Below are 18,888 nucleotides of genomic sequence, written 5' to 3' on the forward strand. Positions count from 1 at the left end.
CGTAAGTTGGGAAGCCCGATTAGTGATATTTTATGATACTGCCTTTTTGTTTCAAAACAAAATTGAAATCTTATAACAACGCATGCTTTAAAACTTTAATCAGAAACTCTTTTTAAACACGTGAAATAAAGAAATATCTTTTAACGCATGTTCTTTTAATAGAAACTCATATAAACACATGATAAACTTTTTATAACAAAGAACACATGAAACTTAATAAAATGCATGATAAATCAATCATCATATCTGTACCCAAACATCCCCATGGTAGACCAACTCAACCTATCTAGGCACTGAGGTGGACCAACTTAACACACTCAGTCACTGAGGTGGACCAACTCAACACACCCAGTCTTTGTTAATGCGGACCAACTCAACGCATAGCAACTGTAATACATGCATAAAGAGTTCAAGTAACTAGTTGCGGGTACTAGATCTAATAGTTTGAAAACTTCTTTCTCAAACCATTACTTTTCAGAATATCACATGAATAATCAAAACAAGAGTTTATATTTAAATCTATAATTTGACACGTGATGATAAAATCATATTTATAAACTCCGAACAGCCTTTAATATTTCATTAACATAGTTTATTTCATCAAATACCTTTAAGCAATTGTAAAAATAGGAATTTTCTTTTAGGAAGGGTCTCATTCCTCAAATTTCTGATTATCCTGAAATTTAATTGATAATTCCATGATTATTCATCAATCGGCCATAATTTAAATATCTCCATAATTATTCTCCAAAAAGATCCAATTTCTCTTAAATTCTGCCATCGACCCTAATTTCATTCTAACCTTAGGTTTTACCTTATACTTAAACCCTTTAATTATCTTAAAATTAACTTAAGATCTCAAATTAACTTAATTCCAATGTTAAAGTGTCTTAACTATACTAAATAAGCTAAAAAATCAGTCCTAAAAATACTCCATTAACCCTAAATTTATTCTTCAATATGAGCCAATTTTGTCTAATTTTTTCCTAATGTTTTTAGTAACCCTAATTCCAAATTTTAGGGTCACTAAAAACATCCTAAAATTTAATTGAGATTTAACTTTGGTCCCAAATTAAACAATCCCAAGGCCAAAGTATATTATTGATATTCATTAGTAATCAAGCTTAGGAACATTTCAATTAATCTTAACCTTTAGAATTAACTTACCTTCAAATTTGGAGTTTCGAATTAACCTCTAACTCCATGGATCAGTAAAAAATTCGAGCAGCCCATATTTTCGTCCAACTCCGGCCGCCATTAATTTTCTCCTTTTTCTTTGCTTTTCCTGCCAAGATTCTTCCGTTCAAATCTCCCACGAACTTTTCCCTTGCTTCTCCTCTAAGTTCAATTTTGCCTCACTAAAACACCCTCAAACACGCTTAATCCGATCTCCAAACTCTTCCCCATTTTAAAGTCAGCCAAAACTCCAAACTCAAATTCCAGCTTCAATTTCTAGTTGTCATCTCCCACTAGAGGTCTACCACATACTTAGCTGACTAACCAACCCTTCATTTCTTGTTGCTCTAACGAAAGAATTTGATAAAGACAACTCAAATTTTATCCAAAAGCCCCCAAAATCCCAATTTTTTCTCTCTCAGCCCCTTTCTCTCTTTCAATTTCTCTTCAATCCCAGCCCAAGCTATTTCTAACAAGCCCATAACTCCCCAAATTTACAATTAAAACCTTGAAATTTCCCAAAATTCACCATTTCCAAATATGTTTGACTTTTGTTTGACTTTGATATTTGACTGTTGATCGTTGACTTTGACTTTATCCCGAGCATACCAACTTTATCCACAATTATCCTACAATAATCTCAATTAAGTTTGTTACCCTCAAATTATTCATCAATCTTTACCTTCTCTTACTTAGTGAAGAAAACATCGATTTAGTTCCTTTTTATTCCAAGTATATATCTTAGTTAAACGTTTCATATCAAACCTAATCTTGAGTCACAAGTTCAATCTCAACTTATAATCTTTTAAATAATTCCCAGAAGAGAAAGAAAAAAGAGGTGAGGGCTTACACAACTAAATTTTTAATTTTTAATTTTGTAGTAAATATATACATTATTTCTTAAATATATATTTGTTATTACGTATTAAACACACAAATTAAATGACCTATTATATATTTTTCAAATTTTAAGAACTACATATATATATATATATATATGTATATGTATGTATGTATATAAACACAAATTTGAGCCACACATAATGGTTAGGTTGACCGTAAATATTATAATAGTATATACCAGTGATGAATCCCCATTTTCTAATGGAAAATACCAAAAGATTTCTAATAGGAATCCTGATTTTAGTCAACTGCCATTACTTTCCTAAATCATTTAAATGGGAAAAAATTAAATTTGAAACGAAAAAGAGAGAGGGGAGAGTAGAATACAGGAAAACAAAAATTGAATAGGAAGAGATAATAATAATAAACATGTGAAAAAAAGAAAAAACTAAATTCAAACAGATTTTCTAAATTCTCTTTTATAAATAATTATTCATATTCAGTTAACAATTTCTAAATTATCTTTTATAAATTTTTAAAAAATGATTTTACATTTAAGATGATATCAGAGCATATAGTCTAGTTAATATTGATTTCCACTCTTCTACATATTTCAAGTTCACAAGTAAGAGAAAAAAATTAGATGATATAAGATTAAATCTGCCGTCCATTAATTTAAGCTTCTAGATCAATGAATGATTTAAGAAAATTTACAAATATTGAAAAATTGGGAATCGAGACGTTTATAATTAATTTTCAATCTCTCTCATATCTCACATATGATTAATTTGAGTTTCATTAATATTAGTATAAAGGGAAATTATTTCAAATGGGAAAATTGTTGAAAGTAGTTACAAGATAGAGCAAAATTTTAGAACTATCAATGATAGACGCTGATAAACTTCTATCATTGTCTATCAATGTCACTAATAGACACTAATATAAGTCTATCAGCGTCTATCATTGATAGTTCTAAAATTTTGCTATATTTTGTAAATATTTTAATTTATTTTTTTATATTTGAAAATAGCGCAGGTATAAATTCGTATGACTAATATGCCTTTTTCTTTTCTTTGTTTTCTTTTTGAATTAGGACCAATGAATGGATGACTCGACGAGAACCAACATTTAGAGAAAATATTATTTCCTCTATTTTTTCGTTATTGTTTGTCTAATATCTTTTTGCTTAAGAGCTCAACTATTCATAATAATTATTATTATGAATATGTACAAAATGATATAATAATTATTACTAGGGTTATTTTCAAATATAGAAAAGTGGAAAAAAAATATTCATAAATATAGCAAAATTTCAATATTTTTTTTTGCGATCGCGAAAGACTACTGATAGACACAAATAATAGTCTATCATGATCTGCCACAAATAAACTGTGATATTGTGTTATTACTTGTAAATATTTTCAGCAGTTTTTTGCTTCAAAATAATAATTATTTTTGTTATTATCGTATTATCATGTATCATTAGTCAACATTATCCTCATTTATATTCTGGGTGTACATGGGTTGGAACGAAGGTATTTTTTAAACCAACTAGGGTAGGTTGGATTGGCAACCCAAAAGACTCGAACAAAACCTCCAACCCAACTCTTAAAATTTAGGTTGGGTTGGGGTGGTTTTCGTGTTATAACTTAGTTTTTCTTTTTAGTTAAAAATAGGTAAATTAATATACTACACATGATTAATAACTAAAAGCTCATAAAATTCAAATGCTAAATACCAAATATCTATACTATTTATTACAAAGTTTAAACAAAGGCAAACATTATAATAATTTTAAAATAAAAATATTAAAAATTCACAAATTAATCAATCCAAAGTAATCAAACTTTAAACAAAGAAGAATATTTGAATATATTTTTTAAAATTAAGAATGTGTAATTTAGGTTGGGTTGGGTTGGGTTAACACAAATTTATTTTAGTCAACTCGTGACCCAATCCAACTCGACAAACATAGAAAAAGTTTTAACCCAACCTAAGAATGAAATTAACCTAACTCAATCCTTACATTTTGGGTTGGGTAGTCCGAGTTGTTCTGGTTGTCGAATTATTTGAACACCATAATTTACATTGCAGCTTATTTGTAAAACCATAGATGCCCACAAATTACAATAAGACTTCATTTTCTTGATGCATCATTCTCGTATAAATCTAAATCATTAGGTTTCATTACTTTTAACCCTTATGGGTTCTTTTATATTTGTAAACATTTTTTTGTCTATTTCGTTTTTTAATCGATTTCATTGTTTTTCTCCTTTTAGACACTACAAACTATCTACTTTGACATCCTACTCTATATTTCCCTACTCGAATATCGATAAGTTATTATATGTAATTTCATATTTTATTAAGGGGTGATTGCAGGGAGAACAAAAGAATTTATAAAAATTGGGCTTGTGGCCCATATGTATTAGGTTTGCAAAAATGGCAACAAAGGAAGCCTAGCCCACGTTTAAGCATGTAAAATGTCTGCTATGCCCTCTCTACTGATATACATTTGATACACTCGATATATCCAATGCACTACTAATATACATTTAATAACCCTTGTTACACTATTGATACACTTGATACCTTTGATATTCGTGATACCCTTCATATATTACTAATATACACTTGATACACTTTACGTACTAATATACTTTACTAATATACTGTTGATAAACTTGATAATGATACACTGAGCTATATTGTTGATATACATTATAATGATGTACTGGTCTATATTGTAAAATATATTAAGTTTTGATTTTTTTTCTTTTTTTAAAAAAAACCCAACTTTCTTCTTCTTTGTATGAATAAATCCATTCCCCCTCATATCTCTCTCTTTCCTCTCCATACCATGTAATCAAAGGAATTGAATTCCTCATTGGAAGCGAATGATCGTCATGTGCCAATGAATTTCATTTTGGAAAAACTTAAAATAGAGAAGAACATGCAAAAATACGTTCAACAAGATAAACAAATTAAATAAAACTATAAGCATGCTCTCTAACAGAGGGAAAAGGAATAAGGAATGTTAACCCTTATAGAAACACTTCTTCATGAAATTTTCTCTCCAATTTGGACAGCAACGCTTTTGCACTCGAATAGTGAAAATCTTCTAAAAACATGTACACACCAAGGATGAACATCACCACTTGACCACCTCGTTATTCTTGAGAAAATCAAGGAATGATGGATGTGTGGGCTCTTGCTTTGTTTTCGACATAGGAGGTGAGTATAGAGAAAATGAGAGAATGAGAGAATCTTTCTTCTTCATGTTTGGTAAAAACAACAACCCCTCTTTCTGTATTTTCAATACAGATTAAACGAAGAGAGATTGGATGGGAGTTAACTCCCATCCACATGAAGAATAACTCCCTTATAGTGGGGAATTATAAATATTATAATATAATATAACATTATATTATGTTATGTTATAATAACAAATTTATTATATGATTGATTAATCAATCATATTATATGCTTTTTAATCACATCAAAATGCACATCTCTCTTATAACTTATAGTTTTAATATAAATCATATTCATATTAATTTTAACATATAGTATTTATATAATCTTATTCATATAAATAATATTTGAATCTTATTCAAATATTTGTCTCTCACATATTATATAGTTTTAATTATAAATCACGTTTATAATTAACTATACATTATAATGCATCAATATACACTATACTTTATTTATTCATATTAATATAAATAATAGCTTAAATTTCCTTAAATAGTTTGAACAATTCAAATTATTCTAAAAATAATTATTCCTATTTTTATCTTAGTGAGCTAACAAGGGGACCTTATGGACCTACAGATTAAAAGCTCCAATAATACGGGATTAATCAACCAAACTCTTTAATTAGATTAATCAATATTCATTAACTATCGATCACTCCATTAAAGATCGATAACTGCACTATTCGCACTATAGATATATTTTTGTGTCTATGGATATAACCAATCAACAATAAGTCGACTCTTCACGAATTGCTCATAACTACAGTCGATTAAATTACCATTTTACCCTTGTAGTTACATCTAACTCCTTAAGTACCACTGATTCCTCTAATGAATAAACAGTTTATAGTCCAACTATAAACTAACCCTCAAGCCAATGAGAGGGTGAGATCTCATTGTTCAAGATCCGGAATCAGCTATTAAGGGAGTAATTCATCTACTTTCCCTAAAGACAGGAAAGAGTGAATTTCATCTTGTGTAGTTATGTTCCTAACTCTCTACTCGGATAAATCCCCAAAATGGTAGGCTTATTAAGTTGGCTAAATTAGCCACTCTCACCCATATAGATCAAAGGATTACTCTTATAGATAAGAGTTCACAACTCCCTCAAGATTAAGGTCAAGTCACCTATGGTCATCCTAGTGAAATATTAGTCTTTTTAAGTAATGGTGTTATGAAAAGAAACCAATCATTTCATGGTATGATCTTATATAAACTCTTGATACAAGATACCCTCATTCACATGTCTCTACATGAACTATAGATCATATCATTTGTAACACTTACAATTTTTGTAACATTTACAAAGTGGGTCGTATTCGCAATATCATCAGGATAAGACACCCAACCTTATCTATATATTGCAGAAATTTTAGGTTATTACTTGAACATAATACACTTGTATGTCTATCACATACTGTCCTAAATAACTATGGATCTTAATTTATTGGATCGAGTTAATGCAATCTAAATGTTGAATAAAATAATTCTTATTTTATTAAATAAATAATTAGTATTTACAAATTACAAACTACAAGATCCATGAAATTTAGGACACTAAATCCAAATTTCTCAGTTGTCCTAAAGAGAGGGAGGTGTACAATACAAAATACAATATAAAGTAAATTACATAGAATAAATTAGGACATACTCTATACCCCATAATATCCTCACTTGCCCTAGATAAGATGACACAAATCTCGTAGACCCAAACTCTTTAGGTGACCCCTAAAAACTTTAGCCATAAGAGCCTTCGGAAATAGATCAACAACATTATGCTCCGAAGCGATCTTTGTGACAATCACATGTCTCCGTTGCACAATCTCCCTAATGAGATGATATTTACACTCGATGTGCAATCCTCGTTTGTAGCTTTGTGGCTCTTTGGAATTGGCCACACCACCACTATTATCGCAATAAAGGGTGATGGGCATTGACATGTTTGGAACAACTTCCAAATCTATCAACAACTTCCTAAGTCAGACAGCTTATTTGACAACTTCACAAGCAGCTACATACTCTGCCTGAAGGGAAACTCAACATGAGGAGTTCCTTGAGTGGAAGTACATTGTCCAAACTCCATTGTGATCAAACTCATACATTTACAGTCATACAAACAGATTATGCAATCAAAGTAAATTACAGTATGCTTTTGAAATAAAATAAAGGTTGAGAGATTATACCATTGAAGAACTGTTCTTCAAGTAATCCCTCAATCCAACTTGTTCATGAATGCTTCAAACAAGTCACGAACACTTCTCTCGAACAAGCAGCAACCAAAACTCGACCTCGAACCAACAGGGACACTACTACTTGGATTCCTCAGTATGCTCAGGGTGAGAACCTAGGAGTAGTGGGCTCTAACTATTTTGGTTAAGAGGATATTTGTGAGTTTGGAGGAGGAAGACAATTGAAGAAGAAGCACTATCGCATAGCAAACTTCTCGATCGTTTAGGCTATCACATAGCAAAATTTCCTATCACATAGACTATCGCATAGACAAAGAGAGCCTATCGTATATGCTCTAAGTTTGGCGTGTAGACTGTCGTATAATCTCTCTTTGCGATCTTGTTGTAATTTTGATTTCTTCAAAATCTTCTAAGAAAAGAAAAAAACATTTTTTTCTTTTATTCCAATTGTCATAAAATTTTCACAACCACCCACTAAGGTAGTTTTTTAGAAAAAAGATTATTATTCAAAATAATAAATAATATAAACAAATATGATAACCAACTTATCATATTATATTTATAACCTATAGTTTTAATATTGTATCACATTCAATATAAACTATAATCTTTTCTCTCTATTTTATGGTATTTAATATAAATCATATTTATATTAAATTAACAACTATTTGAATCTCATTTAAATATTTATTCCTCCAATTAATGTATAAATACATTATATCAATTATATTATATATAATTAAATTTCCTCTTATTAATTGAACAATTCAAATTAACCCAAAAACTGATTCTCAACATAATCCTTTTGAGCTACCAAAGGAACCTTATGAACCTGTAGCTTGAAACTCCAATGGTACGTGAATAATTAATTAAACTCCATAATTACATTATCCACCATCCATTAACTCTCGGGCAGTCCACTAAAGACCGACAGTTGCACTTTTCGCACTACAGATATATTTATGTGTCTGTTGGATATAACCAATCAATAATGTGATGACCCTTCACAAATTGGTCGTAAGTACAGTTGGGTGTTTTGCCCCTATAGTTACATCTAACTCCTTAAGTACCACTGATTCCTTTAATGAACAATAAGTCATAGTCCCACTATGACTGAATCCTCTCTAGCCAAGAGAGGGTGTGGCCACTATGTTCAAGACCCGAAATCAGCCCTTAAAGGAGCAATTTATCTACTTACCCCTACATTGAAGAATGAGTGAATTTCGTCTTGTGTAGTTGAGTTCCCAGCTCCCCAATCAGACGAATCCTCAAAATGGCATGCTTGTTGAGTTGGCAATCTTGCCACTCTCACCCATACAAAAAGGACCGCCTTCATGAGCAGGAGTTCACAACTCACTTAAGATTCAAGTCATGTCACCTATGGTCATCCTAGTGAAATGTAAGTCTCGATTATCAACGGTGTTATATAAAGAGACTAATCATTTCGTGATCCGGTCTTATACAAACTCTTTGTATAAGATACCCCCGCTCGCATATCTCCACATAAATGATTAAGATCAGACCATTTGTAGCACTTTGCAATATTTGTAACACCTACAAAGCGAGTTGTATTCGTAGTGTCACCAGGATAAGGTACCCAATCTTATCCATATACTACATATCATTTAGATTATTATTTAAACAATATCCATCTGTATGTCTCTACATACTTGTTTAAATTTACATAAAATAACCTCGGATCTTAGTTTATTGGATTGAGTATATGCTTATAAAATAATATTTATTTTATTAATAACAATATGTTTATACAAAGTTTACAAACTACGAGATTATAAGAAGATTTAGGATATCAATCCCAACAATCTCCCACTTGTCCTAAAACCTAGGGAGACTAATGCACAATACAAAAAAAGTACAAAATACAATAAACTAAGGCATACACTATACCTTAGTAACATCTCCCACTTGCCCTAGACAAGGTGCCGTATATCTCGTAGACCCAGACTTTCTAGATGACCCTTAAACACTTTAGACATGATAGCCTTTGTAAACTGATCAGCAACGTTGTGCTCCGACGCGATCTTCGTGACAATCACATCATCGCGACACACAATCTCCAGGATTCAAATGATATTTCCATTCTATGTGCTTTGCCTCTTCGGTGATTCCTAGGTTTCCTTAGAATTTTTCACAAACACCATTGTTATTACAATAAAGTGTGATGGGCAAAGACATATTTGGAACAACTTCCAAATCAAGCAAGGAACTTTTTAAGCCAAAACAGCCTCTTTAGCAACTTCACAAGCGGCTACGTATTCGGCTTCCATAGTGTGGAGTCCATGATACAATCCTTGCTTAATGCTTTTGCCCATACTATAGCTCCTCCATTCAGAGTGAAAACTTGCCCTAATGTGGATTTCCGAGAATCTCTATTAGTCTAAAAAGTTAAAGTCTGTGTATCCTGGAAGGATCAAATTCTTATCTCCATACACGAGCATATAGTCCCTCAATCTTCGAAGATACTTGAGGATCGTTTCAACCGTCTCGTCCAGTGATCTAATCCTGGATTGGACTTGATATCGACTGACAATCCCTACTGCATAGGCAAATGTCAGTCTAGTACATAAACACTGCATACATAAGATTACCAATAGCCGATGCATAGGGAGTTCGTCTCATTTTCTCAACCTCTTGAGGAGTCTTAGAACTATTAATGATAGGCATTGTTAGACTTCTATTAGCATCTATCAATGTCACTAATAAACACTAATAAAAGTTTATCGACCGTCTATTATTGATAGTTCTAAAATTTTGCAATATTTTTATAAATATTTTGATTTATTATAATAGACCAGGTATAAATTCATATGACTAATATGCCTTATTCTTTTCTTTTTTTTTTTTCTTTTTGAATTTGGGACTAATGAATGGACGACTGACGAAAACCAAAACATTTAGAGGAAAAAGATTATTATTTCCTCTATTTTTTTCGTTGTTATTTGTCTAATGGACTCCTTGATATATAATATATATATATATATATATATATTATATAATATATATTATATTCTTAAAAAGCTCAACCTATTTCATAATAATTTATTATTTATGAATTGTACAAAATGATATAGTAATTATTAATTAAGATTATTTTCAAAAATATAGAAAAGTAGAACAAAAAAAATATTCATAAATATTGCAAAAATTTCAATATTTTTTTTGTGACCGCGAAAAGACTACTATCGGATAGTTACATAATAGGTAGTCTATCGCGATTATTTCACAAATAAACGGTGATATTTATGCTATTACTTTGTAAAATATTTTCAGCAGTTTTTATGCTTCAAAATAATAATATTTTTTATTCATCATATATCATTTATCATTAGTCAATCATTATCCTCATTACATTCTGGGTGTATATGGGTTGGAACGATGACATTTTTGGACCAATTAAAAAATTAGGGTAGGTTGGATTGGCAACCCAAAAGACCGAAACAAAACCTCCAACCTAATTCTTAAAAGCTCATAAAATTCAAATGCTAAATACCAAATATCTATGCTATTATATTACAAGAGTTTAAATAAAGGCAAACATTATAATAATTTTAAAATAAAAATATTAAAAATTCACAAATTAATCAATCCAAAGTAATCAAACTTTAAACAAAGAGGAATATTTGTATATTTTTTTAAATTAAGAATATGTAATTTAGGTTGGGTTGGGTTAACACAAATTTCTTTTAGCCAACCCGTGACCCATCCAACTCGACAAAAATAGAAATTTTTTAACCCAACCTAAGAATATAATCATTTTGGGTTGGGTAGTCCGAGTTGTTTAGGTTGTCGGATTATTTGAACATAGTCCATTCTTAGTTAATTAGGGTTTAATGGGAACCCTAATTGAACTAGTATATAAAGAGACCTTAAGCTATGGTCCCCATCTAGAGAGAGATCTCATTAAGGGTATTCGAAATTTTGGTTGAGGAAGACCATAGTTATCTATGGAATCCTGGTACCTAACATTCCTCTAGCTGCGTCATCCTCACTTGCCTTGGATGCTTCTAGTTCCCAGGAGGTCACCCAACATAGAATTGACCCAAGCTAAGCACACTTGAGCCACCGAAAAAAAAGGTGCACCTTGTTGGTATAGGTAGTAACTTTTAATTCTTTTAAGTCTTTCTTAACCATACTTTCATGTCCTCAGGATCCCTCTCATTTGGATGTGATATCGGTTCATTCATATACGCCTCTTGAACTCGAGTCATTACATGCCCACCAGCTTCCGCTTGGTTCATCCCCGAACCACATCTTACTGGGAGAGGTTCCCTCTGATACCATCTGTAACGCTTCAGGGCCAGGATTTGGAATCCGGATTCGACACCTAATGGCCCCGGCATTCCCCTGCATCCCCTACAACCGAGATACGCTATCATATTCAATCCGTAATAGTTGATACAAAGTCTCATGAATCATCTTTCTTTCCTAATAAACAAAGTTGATGTGCTCCAAAGCAAAACATTAAGACATATATGAAATACTTTTCTAAATGATTCTTGTATTAGTGACTTAGGCTATTCCAACTCTACTAGAGACCTTCTATGAGGAGCCTTAAGGATAGGAGTTGCCCTCAACTCAAGTTCATCTCTAGTGCTAGGGGTCATTCTGGGAGATCAAATTTACTCAACCTTAATACTCATATAGCTTGTTTTTTACTTGAAGCTAGATTACTTGCACCTTCAAATCAAATCGATGGCTTCATTAATTCCTTATTCTAGATATTCGTGTCCACAATCAAAACCTCCAAACCTTACTAATACCTTTCAACGTATTTCCCCTCTTTAACGAGGCTTTACCCCTTCCATTTCCATAGTTTCTAGCAACTATTTCTACTAAACATCCTTTCATAAAACGTTATTTCCTTCGACTCCACTATAATTTGAAGAAGATTGCTAAGCACTCTTCCACTACGTGATAGTCTAGCTTAATCAAATTCCCATGCTAAAATTGAGTTCCATGACCAATAGCTTAGGCAGGATATCCATTTAACCAACAAAACTAAGATCCATAGTTTCAAATAGTAACGAGATTGTTCATAGCAACTCTAAAGGTTCGTAAACACATATTTCCTATCTTGGAAACCAAATCAAACCTTTGTTCTTAATCTCAAGACATTAATTCCCGTTACCTTATATATATATATATATATATCTCAAATACTTTCATTTTCCCTCACCCTTGTCTTTTCCAAGACCAATAAATCCAAGATGCTCTTTTCTACTTTCCTAGTGAAATATATCTATATCAAAACATGTGACTGTTCGAATCCCTTTCCACAGTCTACAATCCAACAACCTAAGTAAGCTATATTTTTTTTTCCTGAATAATGCCTACTGCAATCCAAAGTTCCAAATGGTAATAAGAGATTCCTCCTTTACACTAAAACCAATGCCTTGTATCCACCCATATCATGTTTTAAAATCCAAATCATACTTAACTATTTGGGAGTCTTGAACACATTAATTTCCATTTACTTCTCCAGATTAAAAAAAAAAATTCCTTAAATACTTTTATTTTTCTTCATATTTATCCTTGCTTAACCCAACAACTTGAAGGTGCACTTTTCACTTCAAGAGGGAAACATAATCCCTAAACCAAGACATATGACCCTTTATAACATTTTCTATAAATCTAAAATTCCATTCCAAACTTGGAACTATAGTAGGGTATCCCCACAAGATAATATTGCTTTTAAACTTCAAAACGTTTGAAATATTAGGGCGTTATATTTACATTGCAGCTTATTTGTAAAACCATAGATGCCCACAAATTACAATAAGACTTCAATTTTCTTAATGCATCATTATCGTATAAATCTAAATCATTAGGTTTCATTACTTTTAACCCTTATGGGTTCTTTTATATTTGTAAACATTTTTTTTTGTCTATTTCACTTTTTAATTGATTTCATTGTTTTTCTCCTTTTAGACACTGCAAACTACCTACTTTGACATCCTACTCAATATTTCCCTACTCGAACATCGATACGTTATTATATGTAATTTCATATTTTATTAAGGGGTGATTGCAGGGAGAACAAAAGATTATTAAAAATTAGGCTTGTAGCCCATATGTATTAGGTTTGCAAAAATGGCAGAAGCCTAGACCACGTTTAAGTATGTAAAATGTTCGCTATGCCCTCACTATTGATATATACTTGATATACTCAATACACCCGATGCACTACTAATATACACTTAATAACCCTTGTTACACTACCGATACATTTGATACCTTTGATATTCGTGATACCTTTCATACATTACTGATATACACTTGATACACTTTACCTACTAATATACTTTACTAATATACTGTCAATAAACTTGATAATGATACACTGAGCTATATTGTTGATATACATTATAATGATGCACTGGTATATATTGTAAAATATATTAAGTTTAGATTTTTTTCTTTTTTTAAAAAAAACCCAACTTTCTTCTTCTTTGTATGAACAAATCCCCCTCATATCTCTTTCCCCTCCATACCATGTAACCGAAGGAATTGAATTCCTCAGTGGAAGAGAATGATCGTCATGTGCCAATGAATTTCATTTTGGAAAAACTTAAAATAGATAAAAACATACAGAAATACGTTCAACAAGCTAAACAAATTAAATAAAACTATAAGCATGCTCTCTAACAGAGGGAAAAGGAATAAGGAATGCTAACCCTTGTAGAAACACTTCTTCATGAAATTTCCTCTCCGATTTGGACAACAACGCTTCTACACTTGAACAGTGAAAAACTTCTAAAAACACGTACACACCAAGAATGAACATTACCACTTGACCACCTCGTTATTCTTAAGAAAACCAAGGAATGATGGATGTGTGGGCTCTTGCTTTGTTTTTAGCAGAGGAGGTGAGTATAGAGAAAATGAGAGATGAGAGAATTTTTCTTCTTCAAGTTCTGTAAAAACAACAACCCCTCTTTCTGTATTTTCAATACATATTTAAACGAAGAACTCCCATCCACGTGAAGAATAATTCCATTATAGTGGGGAGTTATTGGGGAGTTATAAATATTATAATATAATATAATATTATGTTATGTTATAATAACAAATTTATTATATGATTGATTAATCAATCATATTATATGCTTTTTAATCACATTAAAATGCACATCTCTCTTATAACTTATACTTTTAATATGAACCATATTCATATTAATTTTAACATATAGTATTTATATAATCTTATTCATATAAATAATATTTGAATCTTATTCAAATATTTGTCTCTCACATAGTATATAATTTTAATTATAAATCACATTTATAATTAACTATACATTATAATGCATCAATATACACTATACTTTATTTATTCATATTAATATAAATAATAGCTTAAATTTCCTTAAATAGTTTGAACAATTCAAATTATTCTAAAAATAATTATTTCTTATTTTTATCTCAGTGAGCTAACAAGGGGACCTTATGGACTTACAGATTAAAAGCTCTAATAATACAAGATTAATCAACTAAACACTTTAATTAGATTAATCAACATTCATTAACTATCGGTCACTCCAACTCCACTAAAGATCAATAACTACATTATTCGCACTGTAGATATATTTTTGTGTCCATGGATATAACCAATCAACAGTAAGTCGACTCTTCATGAATTGCTCATAACTACAGTCGGATTAAATTAACATTTTACCCCTGTAGTTGTATCTAACTCCTTAAGTACCATTGATCCCTCTAATGAACAAATAGTTTATAGTCCAACTATAAACTAACTCTCAAGCCAATGAGAGAGTGAGATCTCATTGTTCAAGTCCCGAAATCAACTATTAAGGGAGTAATTCATCTACTTTCCCTAAAGACGGGAATGAGTGAATTCTATCTTGTGTAGTTATGTTTCTAACCCTCTACTCGGATAAATCCACAAAATGGTAGACTTATTGAGTCGGCTAAATTAGCCACTCTCACCCATACAGATCAAATGATTGCTTATAGATAAGAGTTCACAACTCCTTCAAGATTAAGTTCAAGTCACCTATGATCATCCTAGTGAAATGTTAGTCTCTTTAAGTAACAGTGTTATAAAAAGAAACCAATCATTTCATGATATGATCTTATATAAACTCTTTATACAAGATACCCTAATTCACATGTCTCTACATGAACGATATGGATCATATCATTTATAACACTTACAACTTTTGTAACATTTACAAAGTGGGTCGTATTTGCAGTGTCACCAGGATAAGACACCCAACCTTTATCTATATATTGCAGACGTTTTAGGTTATTACTTGAACATGATCCACTTGTATGTCTACCCCATACTGTTCAAGCTTCATTAAATAACCATGGATCTTAATTTATTGGATCGAGTTAATGCAATCTAAATGTTGAATAAAAAATTTCTTATTTTATTAAATAAATAATTTGTATTTATAAATTACAAACTACAGGATCCATGAAATTTAGGACATTAAATCCAACAATCTCTTAGTTGTCCTAAAGCAAAGGAGGTGTACAATACAAAATACAATATAAAGTAAATTACACGATACAATAAACTAGGACATACTCTATACCCCATAATACTCCCACTTGCCCTAGACAAGATGACACATATCTCGTAGACCCAAACTCTTCAGATGACCCTAAAAAACTTTAGTCATGAGAGCCTTCGGAAATGGATCAACAATATCGTGCTCCGAAGCGATCTTTGTGACAATCACATCTCCCCATTGCATAATCTCCCTAATGAGATGATATTTACACTCGATGTGCATACCTTGTTTGTAGCATTTTGGCTCCTTAGAATTGGCCACAACACCACTATTATCGCAATAAAGGGTGATGGGTATTTACATGTTTGGAACAACTTCCAAATCTATCAACAACTTTCTAAGCGAGACAACTTATTTGGCAGCTTCACAAGCAGCTACATACTCTGACTGAAGAGAAACTCAACATGAGAAGTTCCTTGACCAGAAGCAGATTGTCCAAACTCCATTGTGATCGAACTCATACATTTACAGTCATACAAACAAATTATGCAATCAAAGTAAATTACAACATGCTTTTCAAATGAAATAAAGGTTGGGAGATTATACCTTTGAAGAATTGTTCTTCAACTAATCCCTCGATCCAACTTGTTCACCAATGCTTCAAACAAGTCACGAACACTTCTCTCGAACAAGCAGCAAACAACAACTCGATCCTCGAACCAACAAGGACACTACCACTCAGATTCCTTAGTATGCTCAGAGTGAGAACCTAGGAGTGGTGGGCTCTGACTATTTTGGTTAAGAGGATATTTGTGAGTTTTGAGGAGGAAGAGGATTGAAAAAGAAGCACTATCGAGAGAGCTACTCGAGAGAGAGTCTGAAGAAAGAACCTAAGACTCGAGAGAGCTAGGTTATAATCTAGACTCGAAAGAGCAAGATTAGAACTGCATAAACAAGAGATAGGGACTTAGAGATAAGCTCTGTTTATCAACCTGCATCGCATGCATCCTAGAGATAGGAATGATATTATGTGGTCGCCTTATTTGTGTGTGTGTTATCCTGTCATCGCATAAATAAGAATAGAGGCTTATGTATAGGTCCTATAGACTTATCGCATATATCGTATGTGTTCTAGCATTAGAAGCCGTAGCATTCGCATCGAGAGATGGTTTACTATTGTATGCATGTTGCATGGTCGCAAAGCACGAACGCATTCTAGGAAGTGTTAGTCGAAACCCTTCTCAACCCGTTCACCGCATATTCATCGCATTTCCCGTTTACCAACTATTTTCAAACTCTGCCACAATTGTTATTTTTTTCTTCATTAACGCAATCAACAAAAAACCAACAATCTATTTATTCGGTTACCGCAAGGCTTTCATAAAAATTACCAACGCAATCTGTTTTTACAATTCCCTGTGTTCGACCCTAGACTTACCAGGAAACTCAGTGGAATTTACACTTGGATTCCGCTGAGGAAACTTGAGTGCACATCGCAATTTTATCAATGCATATCATCCACATTTCCACTTCATAAAATAAAGCATCAAGTTTTTGGCGCCGTTGCCGGGGACTTCGGCAAAATAAAGTGCTAACGGTAACTTTTCTGATCTCTTTGCAAACTCTCAATCTCTAGCGAATTACGACCCGGAGATTGAGAGGACATTTAGAAGGAGACTGAGTGACTGCCAACAACAACCACAATCAGATAAAGAAGAGATGGCGGAGCAGCCTGAAAACAGAGCACCAAACGATAACAATGTCTTGGCGAATCCAATTCTGTTGACAAACGATCGCAATAGACCCACCAGGGACTATGCATCGCCGAACCTCTATGATTTCTCTTCGGGAATCATGAAGCCTGCCCTCAACGGAAGTAGATTCGAAATGAAGTCGGTGATGCTGCAGATGATCCAGACTGTAGGACAATTCGGAGGAAGGCATGGCAAGGACCCGCACGCCCACCTCTGAAGCTTTATCGAAATCTGCAATACTTTTGTGTTCCCGAACATCTCTATCGAAGAAGTTCGACTAACTTTGTTCCCATTTTATCTCTGTGATCAGAGACTAAGAAATGGGCATATTCTCTCGAGCCGGGAGCGATCACTTCTTCGAACAGGTCGTGGAGAAGTTCATAAAGAAATACTTCCACCTACTGAGAACGCCAGACGACGAAAATGATTAAAAATTTTGAACAAGACATGGACGAATCGCTCAACGATGCCTGGGCGAGGTTTAAAGAGGTTTGGTCAGGGATTGTCCACACAATGGTTGTCAGACTGCCTCTAGATGGAAATTTTTTTATCATGGTTGAATGTTGCTTCGCAGACCGCTGCCAATGCGACAGCTGCTGGTGGTTTGCTTGATAAACGTATGACGAGGCGAAGAATATCTTGGATCGCATCTCTAAGAACCAATGAAGATTGGAGAGAGAGTGACCAGAGATATGACTCAAATACAATGACGCAAATAATGGTACTATTGCTTCACTACAAAACCAGATGACCGCAAGATGAGTGTAATACAAGGAATTGCGATCAACAGCCCAACACCAAAAATGGGCAAATCAGCAATCAGTCAAAACATTGCAAGGTGTGCGACTTACAGTGATGGGCATGCGATGGAAGATTGCCTGCAAAATCCACAATCTGTTTACTTTGTAAAGAATAACCCCTTTTCGAACACCTACAAACCCTGGGTGGAGAAACCACCTCAATTTTGCTTGGAAGAATCAACAACAGAATTTCCAACCTGTTGCGCAGAAAGAAGGGCACTAGGTGTTCTTTCCATACAACATGGTCAAACGAGCAATCGAGCAAGTAGCTCACAACCACCGCAATCCTCTTCTTTGGAAAGCCTATTGAAGCAATACATAGAGAAAAACGAAACGATGCTTCAAGTTCAGGCTACGTCCATCCA

This window comes from Benincasa hispida, chromosome 3, assembly GCF_009727055.1.
Source record: "Benincasa hispida cultivar B227 chromosome 3, ASM972705v1, whole genome shotgun sequence".
Taxonomy (NCBI): Eukaryota; Viridiplantae; Streptophyta; class Magnoliopsida; order Cucurbitales; family Cucurbitaceae; genus Benincasa; species Benincasa hispida.